Raw genomic sequence first — 15807 nt, 5'->3', positions numbered from 1 at the left:
ATCTCTAAGCATTTGCTTGTCTGTAAAGGATTTTATTTCTCCTTCACTTATGAAATTTAGTTTGGCTGGATATGAAATTCTGGGTTGAAAATTCTTTTCTTTAAGAATGTTGAATATTGGCCCCCACTCTCTTCTGGCTTGTAGAGTTTCTGCCAAGAGACCTGCTATTAGTCTGATGGGCTTCCCTTTGTCGGTAACCTGACCTTTCTCTCTGGCTGCCCTTAACTTTTTTTCCTTCTTTTCAACTTTGGTGAATGTGACAATTATGTGTCTTGGAGTTACTCTTCTTGAGGAGTATCTTTGTAGCATTCTCTGTATTTCCTGAATTTGAATGTTGACCTGCCTTGCTAGGTTGGGGAAGTTCTCCTGGATAATATCCTGCAGAGTGTTTTCCAGCTTATTTCCATTCTCCCTGTCACTTTCAGGCACACCAATCAGGCATAGATTTGGTCTTTTCACATAATCCCATATTTCTTGGAGGCTTTGTTCATTTCTTTTTACTCTTTTTTCTCTAAACTTCTCTTTTCGCTTCATTTCATTCGTTTGATCTTCAATCAATGATACTCTTTCTTCCAGTTGATCGAGTTGGTTGTGCATTTGTCACTGAAACTTGTGCATTTGTCACGTCGTTCTCGTGTCATGGTTTTCATCTCTATCAGTTTGTTTATGGACTTCTCTGAATTGGTTATTCTAGTTATCCATTCTTCCATTCTTTTTTCAAGGTTTTTAGTTTCTTTGCACTGGGTACGAAGTTTCTCCTTTAGCTCTGAGAAGTTTGATTGACTGAACCCTTCTTCTCTCAACTCGTCAAAGTCATTCTCCAACCAGCTTTGTTCCTTTGCTGGCGAAGAGCTGTGTTCCTTTGGAGGGGGAGATGCACTCTGATTTTTTGAATTTCCAGCTTTTCTGCACTGCTTTTTCCCCATCTTTGTGGTTTTATCTGCCTTTGGTCTTTGATGATGGTGACGTACTGATGGGGTTTTGGTGTGGGTGTCCTTTCTGTTTTTTAGTTGTCCTTCTAACAATCAGGACTCTCAGCTGCAGGTCTGTTGGAGTTTGCTTGAGGTCCACTTGAGTTTGCCTGGGTATCAGCAGCGTAGGCTGCAGAAGATAGAATATTGCTGAACAGCAAGTGTTGCTGTCTGATTCTTCCTCTGGAAGCTTCGTCTCAGAGGTGTACCCAGCCATGTGAGATGTGAGGTCTCAGTCTGCATCTAGTGGGGGATGTCTCTCAGTTAGGCTACTCAGGGGTCAGGGACCCACTTGAGCAGGCAGTCTGTCCGTTCTCAGATCTCAAGCTCTGTGCTGGGAGAACCACTGCTCTCTTCAAAGCTATCAGACAGGGACATTTACACCTGCAGAGGTTTCTGCTGCTTTTTGTTTAGTTATACCCTGTCCCCAGAGGTGGAGTCTACAGAGGCAGGCAGGCCTCCTTGAGCTGCAGTGAGCTCCACCCAGTTTGAGCTTCCTGGCGGCTTTGTCTACCAACTTAAGCCTCAGCAATGGCGGGCGCCCCTCCCCTAGCCTCACTGCTGCCTTGCAGTTAGATCTCAGACTGCTGTGCTAGCAATGAGAGAGGCTCTGTGGGTGTGGGACCCTCTGGGCCAGGCGTGGCATATCATCTCCTGGTATGCTGTTTGCTAAGACCCATGGTAAAGCGCAGTATTAGGGTAAGAGTTACCCGATTTTCCAGGTGTTGTGTGTCTCAGTTTCCCCGGCTAGGAAAAGGAATTCGCTTCCCCCTTGTGCTTCCCAGGTGAGTCGATGCCTCATCCTGCCCTGCTTCAGCTCTCGCTGGTTGAGCTGCACCCACTGACCAGCACGGACTCTCCAACACGCCCCAGTGAGATGAACCTGGTACCTCAGTTGAAAATGCAGAAATCACCCATCTTCCAGTCGCTCACGCTGGGAGCTGGAGGCTGGTGCTGCTCCTATTCAGCCATCTTGGGCGCCCCCTCCCTTCTTTCATCTCTTTGAAACAAGTGAAATGCTTAGAACAATGCTTGCCATGTAGTAAGAACTTCACAGAAGTGTTTTCTAACATTTTGAGCACCATTTATTTTTAACAGATTTTACAAGTTCTCATAGTCTAATTCTTTCCTTCAATGTGGAATATTTATTCACATAGTTCATTTTTTTTTTTTCATTATAAGCTTATTCTCAATGAGTGTTCTGTTTCCTGTGGGGAACTTGTGCTCCTTGGGTTGAGGAACTATTCCCTATAGAGCAAATGTGTCTTCTGTGCTTTTATTGCCTTTTTATCAGTTCATAGGTGAGCTTCTACCATGTGTGCTAGGTAAATATAGACCCCACACCTGGAGTTTTGATTTTTCATATGAACTTTTTGTTTTATTTTCTTCCCAAGAACTCTGAGTAGATGCAACGGTTTCTTGCTGCTTCCATGGGCTAATGAATAGTTTTTTCTCTCCCCTCTTGAAGGGTACTCTACATAGGGTGCTTTCCAACACTACAACTGATTCTCTGGACACCAGAGTGTCCAACAATTCAGATCAATTCTGACACTAACTACCTGGAGTTATCACAGACCTCACAGCCTAATGGCTCAGTCTCATAAGACTGCCCCTGCTTCAGTGCCAGGCCTCCTGTACTTCTGGTCAACCAGCTATGAATAGGGGTTCCCATGACTCTCTCCTTATGTTTGATAGTTTGCCAGGATAGCTCACAGAACTCAGGAATGCACTTTACTTACATTTACCAGCTTATTATAAAGGATGTAAATGAGCAACCAGACGAAGGCATATAGGGAACATAGGGAAAGGTCTGAAGGGTCCTAAGTGCAGGAGCTTCTGTTCCGTGGAGTTGAGGTGCACCCCATCTTCTGGGTGGATGTGTTCCACCCAGAAGCTCTCTGAACCCCATCGTTTAGAGGCTTTTTTATGGAGGTTGGATCACATAGGCACACTTTATTATTAACTCAATCTCCCGCCCCTCTTCCCTCTTGGGGAGAATGGGGTGGTGTTGGAGGGTAGAGTGATGCTGAAAATTCTAGGCTTCTTATCAAGGTTTGGTCCTTTTGGTAACCAGCCGCCATTTTGAAGCTGTCTAGAAGCTCACCAAGAGTCACCTCATTAGAACAAAAGATACTCCTATCACCTAGCAAGTTCCAAGCAATTTAGGAACTCTCTATCAGGAACCAGTGATGAAGACCAAATAGAAGTTTCTTATTATGCCATAGGTACTATTTTATATAGAAGTTCAGCTTTCTACCTCCATCAGCCTGAGGACATCTCATCTTCACTTGCAGATGTTAAATCCCTAAGCCAAGCCATGAGGACCGATGTCCTGTTCCAAGGCCCACTGAACTGCTCAGCCATTGATATTGACAGTCTGACTTGGAGTTTTCTCTTTTCTGGAACATGTGAGTTTCCTTTTCTTTCTTTTGAGCTCAGCTGGGTATTAAAAAATTATATTACAGTTTCTACAACATTTCTATCTATTTGAAGCAGGAGAGGAACATTCATTTCCTTAAACTTCCATGTTGCCAGAAGTTGAATCTTTTAAGAGGTTGTATTTTAGAATCCTACTTGTAATCCTATTTATTTTTTGTATTAAGGTACATCTCAGGACCAACTGCTACAGCAGTCAGATTCCAAGCATCAAAAAGATTTAGATATCCTACTTTTGCACATTCTAGTTTTTCTTATGCTGTCAGTATCCATCATTGGCTATTCATTTCTATATTTGCAAGTATTTCTGGAGTCCATATTTTAATTCCTAATTGCCATAGAGATTCATTTTATTAAATAATAAACATCCATCCAGGTAGGAAGACATCCTTCCAACGAAAATCTACCTCTGGCTATATATGAAGTGCTGTGCTATGCCCTAAAATGAAAATAAAGAGGAACCAGCCTTAGATACTGCCCCAAGTAGCTCACAGTCTATCTAGCAGGGGAAATACAACATGTGCATAAATAACCCTAAGACCAGGTGGACCACAGTGGTGGATGAAGAGACCTGGGGAAGAGTGTTTGGGGAATTCAGAGAAGGGAATGCTCACGTATATGGAGGGAGGAATTGGAGGAAGTTTCACAGAAGTGGCATTGGCATTGATTCTGAAGGACAGTGTGTTGTTTTCTATTGCTGCCATAACAGATTACCACAAACTTAATGGATTAAAATGACACCTATTTTTATCATTCCATAGTTCTGTACATGAGAAGTGTGGGTACATGTCGCTCTACTCAGTCCTCTGCGTGGAGTTCCACAAGGTCAAAATCAAGGTTTTGGCAGGGCCATGCTCCTTTTGGGAGGTTCTGGGGATGAATCTTCTTCTAAGCTCTTTGACATTGGCTGGATTCAGTTCTTTACAGTTGTAGGACTAAGGTCCTCACTTCCTTGCTGGTTGTTAGCTGGGGGCTTCCCACCTTCTCCTCATGCTTTGCACGTAGGCTTCAGCAATGGGGGTCAAGTCCCTCTCATGCTTCCAATCTTTCTGTTGACTTCTACCACTTCTCTTCTGACTCCAGCGGGAGAAAGTTCTGTGCTTTTAAGGGCTCGTGTGATTAGACTGGGTGCACCTGGATGATCTGGGCTACTTTGGCTATTTTTTTTGTTTGTTTGTTTGTTTTTTGAGACGGAGTCTCACTCTGCCACTGAGGCTGGAGTACAGTGACACAATCTCAGCTCACTGTAACCTCCACCTCCTGGGTTCAAGCAATTCTCGTGCCTCAGCCTCCCTGTAGCTGGGATTACAGGTGCGTACCATCATGCCTGGCTAATTTTTGTATTTTCAGTAGAGAGACAGGGTTTTGCCATGTTGTCCAGGTTGATCTCAAACTCCTGACCTCAAGTGATCCACCTGCCTCAGCCTCCCAAAGTACTAGGATTATAGGAGTGAGACATCGTGCCTGTCTGTACTCTGGCTATTTTAAGTTCTGTAACCTTAATTACATTTGCCAAGTCCCTTTTGCAATGCAACATGACATATTTACAAGACACAGGGATTAGGGCATCTTTGAGGGGCCATTATCCTGCCTACTAAGGATGGGTAGACTTTACATCTGCTGAGCCATGCCAGAGGGCTCTTCAGCAAGAGGGAGTGGGAAGAACAAAACCATACAGGCAGTAAACCACATGGATGGGGCAGTGGGAACAGCCAGCCTTGCCTGGGGTGCTAACCAGCTAGTTTCCTCCAAATGATGAGATATGTGTGCAAGCTCTTTGCACAGAGTAAGACCTTCTGAACCAGAGAAAGGCAGCCACAGATTCCTGTCCTAGGGCATGTAGGCGTTCCCTGCTGCTCATCTCAATTCTGCCAAGGAGATTGCTGTGGTAGCATTTCTACACTTCCTGTGTACACCCTGTTCCTCCAGATGTAACAATGTAGAGCCAAGCACCTTCAACAAATAAAATTTATTTACTATTACATATTTGTTGCACAAAGTACTGGCAAATCAGAGGAAGAATATAATAATTGCCCATAATCCGGACACTCAGAACAGCTGTTAACACTGGTGTTTTATGAGGTGCCTTTAAGAGACAGCTTTCCATGTCTATTCATGTTCTTTCTTAATGGTATTTTCTATTGTATGGATGGCACCATAGTTTATTTAATGGACATTTGGCTTGCTCCCAAGTGGTTTTGCTATCATAAACATGGCTGAGATAGCATAATAAGAGTTGTTTTGACGGTCATGTCAAACAGGATGTCAGCAGGCCCTCAGCGGGAATGTGAAGGGGAACTTGGTGTGGTACAGCTGTGAGGGTGAGTGGCCCCTTTCCTAGTTTCTCCATCCCGGCCTCTTAGCTAAACCCCTGTGTACTGCTTTGTCATTAAATTGGTCCAGCTGCACCCAAGAGCTCATTGAATGGTTCACTTAAAAGCTATGCATTTCACTATGTATAAATAATCCTCAATATTTTTTAAAATTAAATATGGCATAGCTCCAAACCAGGAAGATCTTGCTGTTTTTGTGCACATTCGCATAAATGGGATTGGATGGAATAAAACCAAAAAAAAAAAAAAAAAAAAAGCACAGAGAGGAGCTGGCTGGGCGTTGGCCTCCAGCATGAGACAGTAAAGGGAGTCGTTATTGGAAACAGGCTGTTTGGTGAGGGGTGGCCACCACACTGCTTTGACCCTCAGACCCCTCATTTGCATGAAGCCCCACCTTGCTGGCTTGTGCTATGGTCGGGGGTTAAGACCCCATATATAAAAGTCCAGCATGGCACCTGAGATGAGACAGGGAGTCAACATACAGGAGTCATTCTTGAACCTCCAGGAACTTTTCCAGGGAGGTGCAGCGGCGCTGGGCTGCCATGCTTTGTGGTTTCTCCTGTGGTTTGGTGGTGAGTCAAGGGCCCCCTGGGAAGAGCAGAAAGAAGATAGGCGCTGGGGATGCTGCTAACTGCTTATTTCTGAGGGTCAGAAAAACCTCAACTCAGTACAGCTGGGCTGTGCCCTTTCAGGGTGGAGTTAAGTGGAGAGAACTCTGGAAGTGGGTGAGGCAGGGGCCAGAGGAAACTGGCAATTCTGCCTGAAGGAGGTGGGCCTAGGGTGCCAGGGGAAGATATCTTTTTCTTCCCAACGCAAAATTAAAAAAAAAAAAAAAAAAGGGAAAATGACAATAGCTCTGCTCAGAGCCTGGCTCAGGGCTGTTTAAATGTCAATGCTGGCACCACTGTCCTACCCACTGCCTTTACAATTTCATGTGGGAAATGAAGATGCTTACTATGATGAAATATCAATCTCATGCAGATTTTGAAGGGATTACATATACACACATCTGCTTTGGCTTTGAGGTTATTTATATTTGAACAGCAAGCTGCATGCCTTAAGTTTTAGTTATTGGGAATGTGTAGGTCACAGTTTGTATTGATGCCAATCTGCTTGCCTGCATATTGTAGGGTGAACCATATCACCCACAGAAAACAAATTGATAGTGATGAACTAAATATAAATTATCATTAAAGATCAAAAAGAGCAGCAATTTTAAATCACGACCCATTCAAGACAACAGTGATGGTCCTTTGATTACACTGTGTCCTTCTAAATGACTACCAATGGGGACTTCTGCGACTTTTGTGGACGCTCGCCCCATGGAAGTCTGCAGGATGGTTTGCCACTGCAGGTACCTCTGGACAGAAGAGTGGGTTGGAATCCCCTTTAAGCCTGACAAAATTCCTCATGTGAGCTTATGAGTTCCAAATAATAGTAATAAACTCAATAACTCACTAGGTAGGTGTTTGGTAAATGATCTTTTGATGTAAAAATGAAATTGTATAAACATTAAAGGAGGATCAGTGAGTGGCTTATCAGAAACATCCTCCCAGTGTTCCACGGGGTTAAATGTTATACCCCGAGAAGGCTTGACAAGAGCTCTGAGTCACCTGAGCTGGTTATTGAAAATGCAGGTTCAGGGCCCCCTTGAATTTATTTATTCTGGTGAAACAAATCTAGAGTGTGACCCAAGAATCTGCACTTTAAACAAGCCCTGGAGGTGATTCTGATGCATGTGGTCTGCAGATACAAACTGATGGAAAACGCCCAAAGAGAATGGGGCCACTCTCTGCCGGACGTTAAGAGCACCTGTGTTCTGAGTGCATTTCCAGGACTGGAGTCTGCCTTTATGAGTCTGGGTGGGAAGGTAGGTCAGACTGGTTTATACAGCCACATACAGGGAAGACAGTGAAGAATGCCCAAACATAGGGGGTGCTGTATGTTGGAGAAATGTTTAGTTTAATCCTCCAGTTGTGGCAGCTTGGCAGGAACTAAAGACCTCTTAGAGACGGATGGGACTGAGGCATGAGAGACTCAGAGGCCAGGGCCAGAGATGCAGCGTGGAAGGGAGGGGACCATGGAGAAGGACAGAAGGACATGGCAGAGGGGATAAAGAGAAAAAAACACACATACACATGACACCTATTATTATATGTTGAGGGCTTTGCCTGTGTCAGCCCATTCACTCCTCAGCACTGCACTCTAAGATGGCAATAACATTCCTTTTTCACACGTGAGGAGACAGTGGCTCCCAAGGTTAGAGTAAGAATGGAAGTCAGAATTTTTTTTCAGGACCATGTGGTCCCTAAGCTCTCACTCTTGATTTTGTGTTTCTTTAGGCAAGTAAATGATGTTCAGCCACTATACCCATCTATATACGTATTCATTCATTCACTCAACGTGAATGAGCTCCTACTAAGTGCCGGGCACTGAGACAGGGGCTGAGGAATGACAGGTGGACAAAAGAGGCCCTGCCTTAGATCTTAATAGGAAACGTGAATATTAAACAGTCAGACACATAACTATAACTTTGCAGAGTTGGAAGAACTGAAAAGGAAGATTGCAGGTCCTGTGAGAAATAAAGTGGGGACTCTTAATTTAGACTGGAGGGTGAGAAAAGGCCTCTGTGGAATGTTGGACTTGAAGGATGGGTAGGAAGTAGCTAAGCTCAAGTATGGGGAAAAATGTTCCAGAACTGTGCTGTCCAATATGATAACCATCAGCCACATGTGACTAGCAAGCACTTAAAACGTGTCTAGTGTGACTGAGAAATAAATCTTAAATTTTATTTAATTTTAATTAATGAAAAAATACATATTTCTTAAAAACTACATGTGGCTAGTGGCCACTGTACTGGACAGCACAGCTCTAGAACAAATGGGAAGTTTAAGCAAAGGACCTGAACTGAAAAAGGGTTTGATGGCTTCCAGAAGCCTAATGTGTGGTGGGTACAGCAGGGAGACTGATACAGGTTGAGGCCTGAAGGGAACAGGGCTCAGAGTGTAGAGACACTTGAGGGAACAGGGCTCAGTCTGGGTAGACACTCAAGGGAGCAGGACTCAGAGTATGCAGACACTTGAGGGAACAGGGCTCAGACTGTGTAAACACTCGAGGGAGCAGGGCTCAGAGTGTGCACGCACTTGCAGGCCTCATGAGGGGTTTTCAATTTTACTGCAGTGGGGAAGTTATTGAAGGATTTTGAGGAGAAGAGTAACTTTGTCAATTTTTGTTTTAAGATCAGTTTTCACTGTAGCAAACAGATCAGAGGGAGCTAAAGTTAGAGAAAGGAAACCAAGGAGTAAATACTGTCATTTCCTAAGAAAGAGATGTTGGTGGCTCAGCTTAAGGTGGATACTGTGGAAATGAAGAGACATGGGTGGATGTGGTATAATTTTTAGATAGAATAGATGGAACACACAGTTTTAAACATACAGAATCCAGCAGCCTAGGCCTGTGTTGTCTAACATGGTAGCCGTTAGTCCCCTGTGGCTCCTTAAATTTAAATTAATTAAAATTAAATGAAATAAGTATTTCTGCACTGTACCATTCACATTTCAAGTGCTCAAAGGTGACACGTGACCAGTGGCTGCCATTGTTGGACAGGGTAGCCTTTAGTGAACATTCCAATCATCGTAGAAACCTCTACTGGATAGTGCTAAAGTCACTTGGAGAAATGTTTAAAAATGTATCTAGAATAGATCATCAGGTCCAACTCCCTCACTGTGGAGGTGACATGCTGGGGGACACTCAGCTGATTGCTGATTGTTGCTGGAGTGGTGCCTACACCAGGCTCTCGGGTGGCAACCTTTTCCACCCAACGCATCAGAAGCATCATGGGCAGAAACGCCTGCTTCCTCAAGGGCTTTGTATCCTAAGAGAAAGGCCCTTCTCCAAGAGCACAGGGCAAAGCAGTTCTCACTCCTCCCCACGCTTTTATCTGAGAGAGGGGGATGAGAGCAGAGGGGAAGGGCACATGGGTGGAGTAATGAGACCCACTTCTCAGAAGGCTAAACTAAAGCATTACTAGTGATGTTTGTCTAAGGAAAGGCTTCTGGAAGGCTCAGGCCTGATTCTGACTCAAACCATTTAATAATTCCATGGCAGCCTGAAAAAGAAAGGCTGAGATAGAAACAACAGAAATGCAACCACCATTGTTTCCAGCTAACATGGCCTATCACTGGAGGCTCAGAGAACGTGTCTTTAGTTACTTCTGCAGAAAAGAATGCATTGCTTTCTGAAAGCCACACACCACCCAGGCCATTCAGTCCATCCCCTCACTCAAGAAACACCACAGAAATGGATTCCAGAGAAATCCCATCAGCATACCCTTGCCACACAAGGCTGGACCCCAAGTGACAATTGTTGTCTCCAGAAAGCATAAGGAAGAAGAAGAAGAAAAACAAAACAAACAAACAAACAAACAAAAACAAGGTACCAAAGCCTCCTGGTAACCTAGTAATTCTGGGAACAATTAAACGAGTTCACAGGAAGTAAGTGAAGAGAGGAAAAAACTTTGTTTTCATCACCTCTGAGTTTCTAGTTAGGGAAAGGGCTTGGCTCAGATGAGTCAAAAGGAGGGAGGAAGGGAGCTGTTGGAGGAGCAGGCTTGGAGAGGAGAGGAATGCACAGTGGGAAGATACCTCGGTTTGCTAAACCTGGGACAAACTTCACTGTGGGATAATGGGTTCATCTCCACCTCCCCTATCCTGGCTGCTCAAGACTGCAGGATTCAGGGTCACAGGCCCTAGGAGATGACCAGATACCACCTCAATGGCAGCAGTGGTGCCCTGACTGCCTTCTAGTATTTCTTGTTGCCCTGTGCCCTCTTGGAGCATGGACAGATGACCCATGACTGTGATACCCCCATATGTCATATCCCTCAGTCAATACTTGAATTTCCATCTCTCACATTTGTATTGTCATTACTTTTGAATAGGATAACAAGGATGGGCTACTGTTAGTTAAGTACTGCCTATGTGCTGGTTGCATTGCTAAGGGCTTCATGTGCATTATCTCAATTAAACTTCACAATCATCCTATGGGACTATTGTTGTCTCCACTTTACCAATGAAGAAAATGAGGCTCAGAAAAGTGAATATGATATAGCAGTCATGCTCCTGGGTATTTGCCCAATTGAATTGAAGACTTAGATCCACACAAAAACCTGCACATGGATGTTTACAGCAGTTGTATTTGTAATTGCCAAAACTTGGAAGCAACCAAGATTTCCTTCAGTAGGTGAATGGATAAATAAACTGGTACATCCAGACAATGGAGTATTATTCATTACTAAAAGAAAATGAGCTATCAAACCATGAAAAGGCATGGAGGAAGCTTAAATGCATGTCACTAAGTGAAACAGCCAATCTGAAAAGGCTACATATTGTATAATTCCAACTACACGGCATTATGAAAAAGGCAAAACTACGGAGACAGTAGAAGGATCAGTGGTTATCAGGGGACTGGGGGCAGCAAAGGATGAACAGGTGAAGAACAGAGGGTTTTTAGGGCAGTGGAACTACTCAGCATGATGCTATAATGGTGGATGCCTGTCATTATACATTTGTCCAAACCTGTAGAATGTACACCAAGAGTGAACACTAATGGAAAGTATGAACTTTAGGTGATAAGGATGGGTCCGTGTAGGTTCATCAGTTGTAACTAATGCACCACTTCAGTGTGGGATGTTGACAGTGGAGGAAGCTGGGGCTGGGGGTAATACATGGGAAATCTCTGTACTTCCAACTCAATTTTTGTGAACCTAATACTGCTCTAAAAATTAAAGTCTAGCCGGGCACAGTCGCTCATGCCTGTAACCCCAGCACTTTGGGAGGCTGAGGTGGGAGGATTGCTTGAGCCCAGGAATTTGAGACTGGCCTGGACAACATAGCAAGACCCTGTCTCTGCAAAACTGAAAGATTAGCTAGGCATAGTGGCATGTGCCTGTGTTCCCAGCTACTCAGGAGGCTGAGGTAGGAGGACTGCTTGAGCTCAGGAGGTCAAGGCTGCAGTGAGCCATGTTCATGCCACTGCACTTCAGCCTGGGTGATAGAAGGAGACCCTGTCTGAAAATAAAAGTCTGTATTAAAATAAAAGTCTATATTAAAAATAAAAGCGTCAGCATCTGTTCAAGGTCCCCACACTAGTGGCCAGTGTAGCTGGAACCCAAGTGCAGGGTTCAACTTCAGATACTACGTTCTTCACCTTTATGGTATCCCATATCACTGCAGGCTTTCATACCTCACAGATGCTTTTGTTTTTAATGAATCACTTTAGTTCACAGTGATCCTATGATATCAGCATTAACTCTATTTTCCAGAGAAGGAAATAGAGAAGTTAACTAATTCACTCAAGTCATGTATTGGGTGGGTGAGTAGGTGAGTCAGAGCTTGAATCTATCTAAACTACTCAAATATCTGTGCTCTTCTCAAATAACACACACCATCCAGACACTCAGCTGACTAAGCACACACACACAGTGGTGTCTGAGCTGATTACCGCACCTGCAGTAATCACCAGGGATAGCGATATGACTCTATCCATATGATCTATCCATATGACTTCTTCTAGACCTTAAGTCATTCCACCAGCTGGCAGTAGATGGAGCCTATGTAGATGTGGGCTACATCTTCACCAAAGCAAGGTGCATGAAAAATGCTTTGTCAGTGGTTCACACCTAGAAAACAGGGCTGTGTGACAAGTGGAGAGAGAAGGAAAGAGGGAGGTAACTGGGTTAGGGTGCTCAAAAACTGAGATGCAAGCCCAGCACCTCACTTCTCACCAGAGAAGCCTCAGCTCTTCTACCCACTGAGCCTTGGGATTTGGGGCCATGGGTAGCCAGACCTCCTGGTTATAGATGAAAGCTTACAGCAGCAATGGTCACGGAGAAGGCCCTTTGGAAACACTGAAGAACATTTAAAACTCCCTTCTCTCGACTGGGCATGGTGGCTCACGCCTGTAATCCCAGCACTTTGAGAGGCCGAGGCAGGCAGATCACAAGGTCAAGAGATTGAGACCATCCTGGCCAACATGGTGAAACCCTGTTTCTACTAAAAACACAAAAATTAACTGGGCGTGGTGGCACGTGCCTGTAGTCCCAGCTGCTCGGGAGGCTGAGGCAGGAGAATTGCTTGAACCTGGGAGGCGGAGGTTGCAGTGAGCTGAGATAGTGCCACTGCACTCGAGCCTGGAGAAAGAGTGAGATTCCATCTCAAAAAACAAACAAACAAACACAGCAACAACAAAAACCTCCCTTCTGTCTCTGTCCTTTCTCTAAAGGTAATTTGACAATGTCATTCTTTCCCTTGTAAGTGGAGAACTTGCCTAATTTAATCCTGGGCACATGCTGGTCTCCTCTCTCCTTCTGGCCCTCTTTCTTCCCCTTGCTTTTGGACCACATGCCTTTCCTTATTCTCTCCTAGGAAAGGAGGAGATGGAGGGAGCTGCCCATGTTTTCCTTGAGTTTTGGCGAAAGTGTAGGGTTTTAAACTGCAGTGTTAACCAACCACTCCAGAACTACTGCAGAAATAAACCAGGAAAGCCAAGAGAACCCACAGACCCTCTGAAGGAAGTGGATTGCCCCTGCAAAACCCAGGAGACAGCCCAAATACTGTGAGTGCCCAAGCTGTGGAGGTGGGAAAGGGGGATCATCTGCCCCCAAACACGTACCCTCACTGGGGAACCTGAAGGTCTAGATTATGGGAGAAGATTCTAATCTTACCTGGAACTAAGTCAGTTTAGAGAGCCGAGCAAAATACAGTGGTAGAGAAAGCAGCGACAAAAGCCCTGTGGGCTCTCTGAGTCCCCTGGGAAGCTATTTCAGACTTGTCTCACAGGGGTCCTTGGGGAGGGGAGGAACTAAGAAAAGACCACAGGGAGAAGGAACTCTCCAGCTGAACTTTGTAAAAATTCCAACCAAACACAAAGTTTCCTGGCCAGAACTCAGGGGAGGGCATGAATCTGTTGTGGAGAATCTACAGGTGGGGAAGCCCGGAAGCCCTACTTGCTTTTGCAGCTGGGAGGCTTGCAGCCTGGGGCAAGTTCTCAGCCCTGTTCACCCGCTGCTGATAGGGCTGGGTGGGGCACGGTGGGAGTGAGACCCGCCTTTTGGGTGGTGTGGAAGCTGGTTGAGGAGTGTGACTTTCGGATTTCTCCCAGTTCCTTGATGACCTGCATGACACAGCAGAGGCAGCCATAATCCTCCTGGAAACACAATTCTAATGACCTTGGAACCACACCCCAACCCCCACAGCAGCTGCAGCAAGTCCCACCCAAGGAGAGTCTGAGCTCAGACATGTCGAGCCCTGCCCCCACCTGATGGCCCTATCCACCCTGGTAGCTGAAGACAAAGGGCATATACTCTTGGGTGTTCAAAGGCCCTCCACCCACCACCTGATCCTCTCTATACTACCACAGCTGATGCTTTCTTGAAAGCAACACCTCCTGGCAGGAGGCCAACCAGCACAAAAACAGTGCATTAAACAACCAAAACCATGGACCCTCACAGAGTCCAATTCACCCCCCTGCCACCTCCACCGGAGCAGGTGCTGGTACCCACAGCTGAGAGACCCAAAGACAGTTCACATCACAGGACTCAGTGCAGACAACCTGTAGTACCAGCCTGAAGCCTGGTAGACTTGCTGGGTGGCTAGATCCAGAAGAGAGATAACAATCGCTACAGCTCGGCTCCCAGAAAGTCACATCCCTAGGAAAAGGGGGAGAGTACTACATCAAGGGAACACCCTGTGGGACAAAATAATCTCAAGCAGCCTTGAGCCCTAAATCTTCCTTCTGACATAGCATACCCAAATGAGAAGGAACCAGAAATCAATTCTGGTAATGTGACAAAACAAGGTTCTCTAACAGCCACCCCCCACCCCTGCCAAAATCACACTAGCTCACCAACAATGGATCCAAACCAAGAAGAAATCCCCGATTTGCCTGAAAGAGAATTTAGAAGGTCAGTCTTAAGCTAATCAAAAATGCCCCAGAGAAAGGTGAAGTCCAATTTAAGGAAACTGGAAAAAAAAAAAAAAAAAGATACAAGAAATGAGGGGAGAAACCTTCAGTGAAATAAATAGCATAAATAGAAAACAATCACAACTTCAGGAAATAAAGGATGCACTTAGTGAAATGCAAAATGTCCTGGAAAGCCTCAGCAATGGAATCAAACAAGAAGAAAAAACTTCGGAGCTTGAACAACATTTTCAAATTAACCCAAACACAGACAAAGAAAATGCATAAGAAAAAAATGAACAAACCCTCCAAGAAGTTTGGGATTATGTTAAGCAACCAAACTTAAGAATAACGGAGATTCCTGAGGAAGAAGAGAAATCTAAAAGTTTGGAAAACATATTTGGGGAAATAATTGAGAAAAATTTATTTGGCCTTATTAGAGACCTAGACATCCAAATACAAGAAGCTCATGTAACACCTGGGAAATTCATTACAACAAGATTATCACCTAGGGACATTTTCATTACGTTATCTAAAGTCAAGACAAAGGAAAGAATCTTAAAAGCTGTGAGGCAAATGCACCAGGTAACCTATAAAGGAAAACCTGTCAGATCAACAGCAGATTTATCACCAGAAACCCTACAAGCTAGAAGGGATTGGGGCCCTGTCTTCAGCCTCCTTAAACAAAACAATTAGCAGTCAAGAATTTTGTATCCAGCAAAACTAAGCTTCATAGATGAGGGAAAGATACAATCTTTTTCAGATAAACAAATGCTGAGAGAATTCACCACTACCAAGCCAGCACTACAAGAACTGTTAAAAGGAGTTATAAATCTTGAAACAAATCCTGGAAACACATCAGGATTAAAGAATCTCTTCAAAGCATAAATCACACAGGACCTATAAAACAAAATACAAAAAAAAAAAAAAAAAAAAGAGAACAATTTAAAAAAACAAGGTATACAGGCAACAAATAGCATGATGAATGGAATGGTACCTCGCATCTCAGTTCTAATCTGAATGTAAATGGCCTAAATGCTTCACTTAAAAGATACAGAATTGCAGAATGGTTAAGAATTCCAACCAACTCTCTGCTGCCTTCAGGAGAC

Source organism: Rhinopithecus bieti, unplaced genomic scaffold (assembly GCF_001698545.2).
Source record: "Rhinopithecus bieti isolate Rb0 unplaced genomic scaffold, ASM169854v2 scaffold_37555, whole genome shotgun sequence".
Taxonomy (NCBI): domain Eukaryota; kingdom Metazoa; phylum Chordata; class Mammalia; order Primates; family Cercopithecidae; genus Rhinopithecus; species Rhinopithecus bieti.
Note: the sequence above shows the minus strand (reverse complement) of the source record.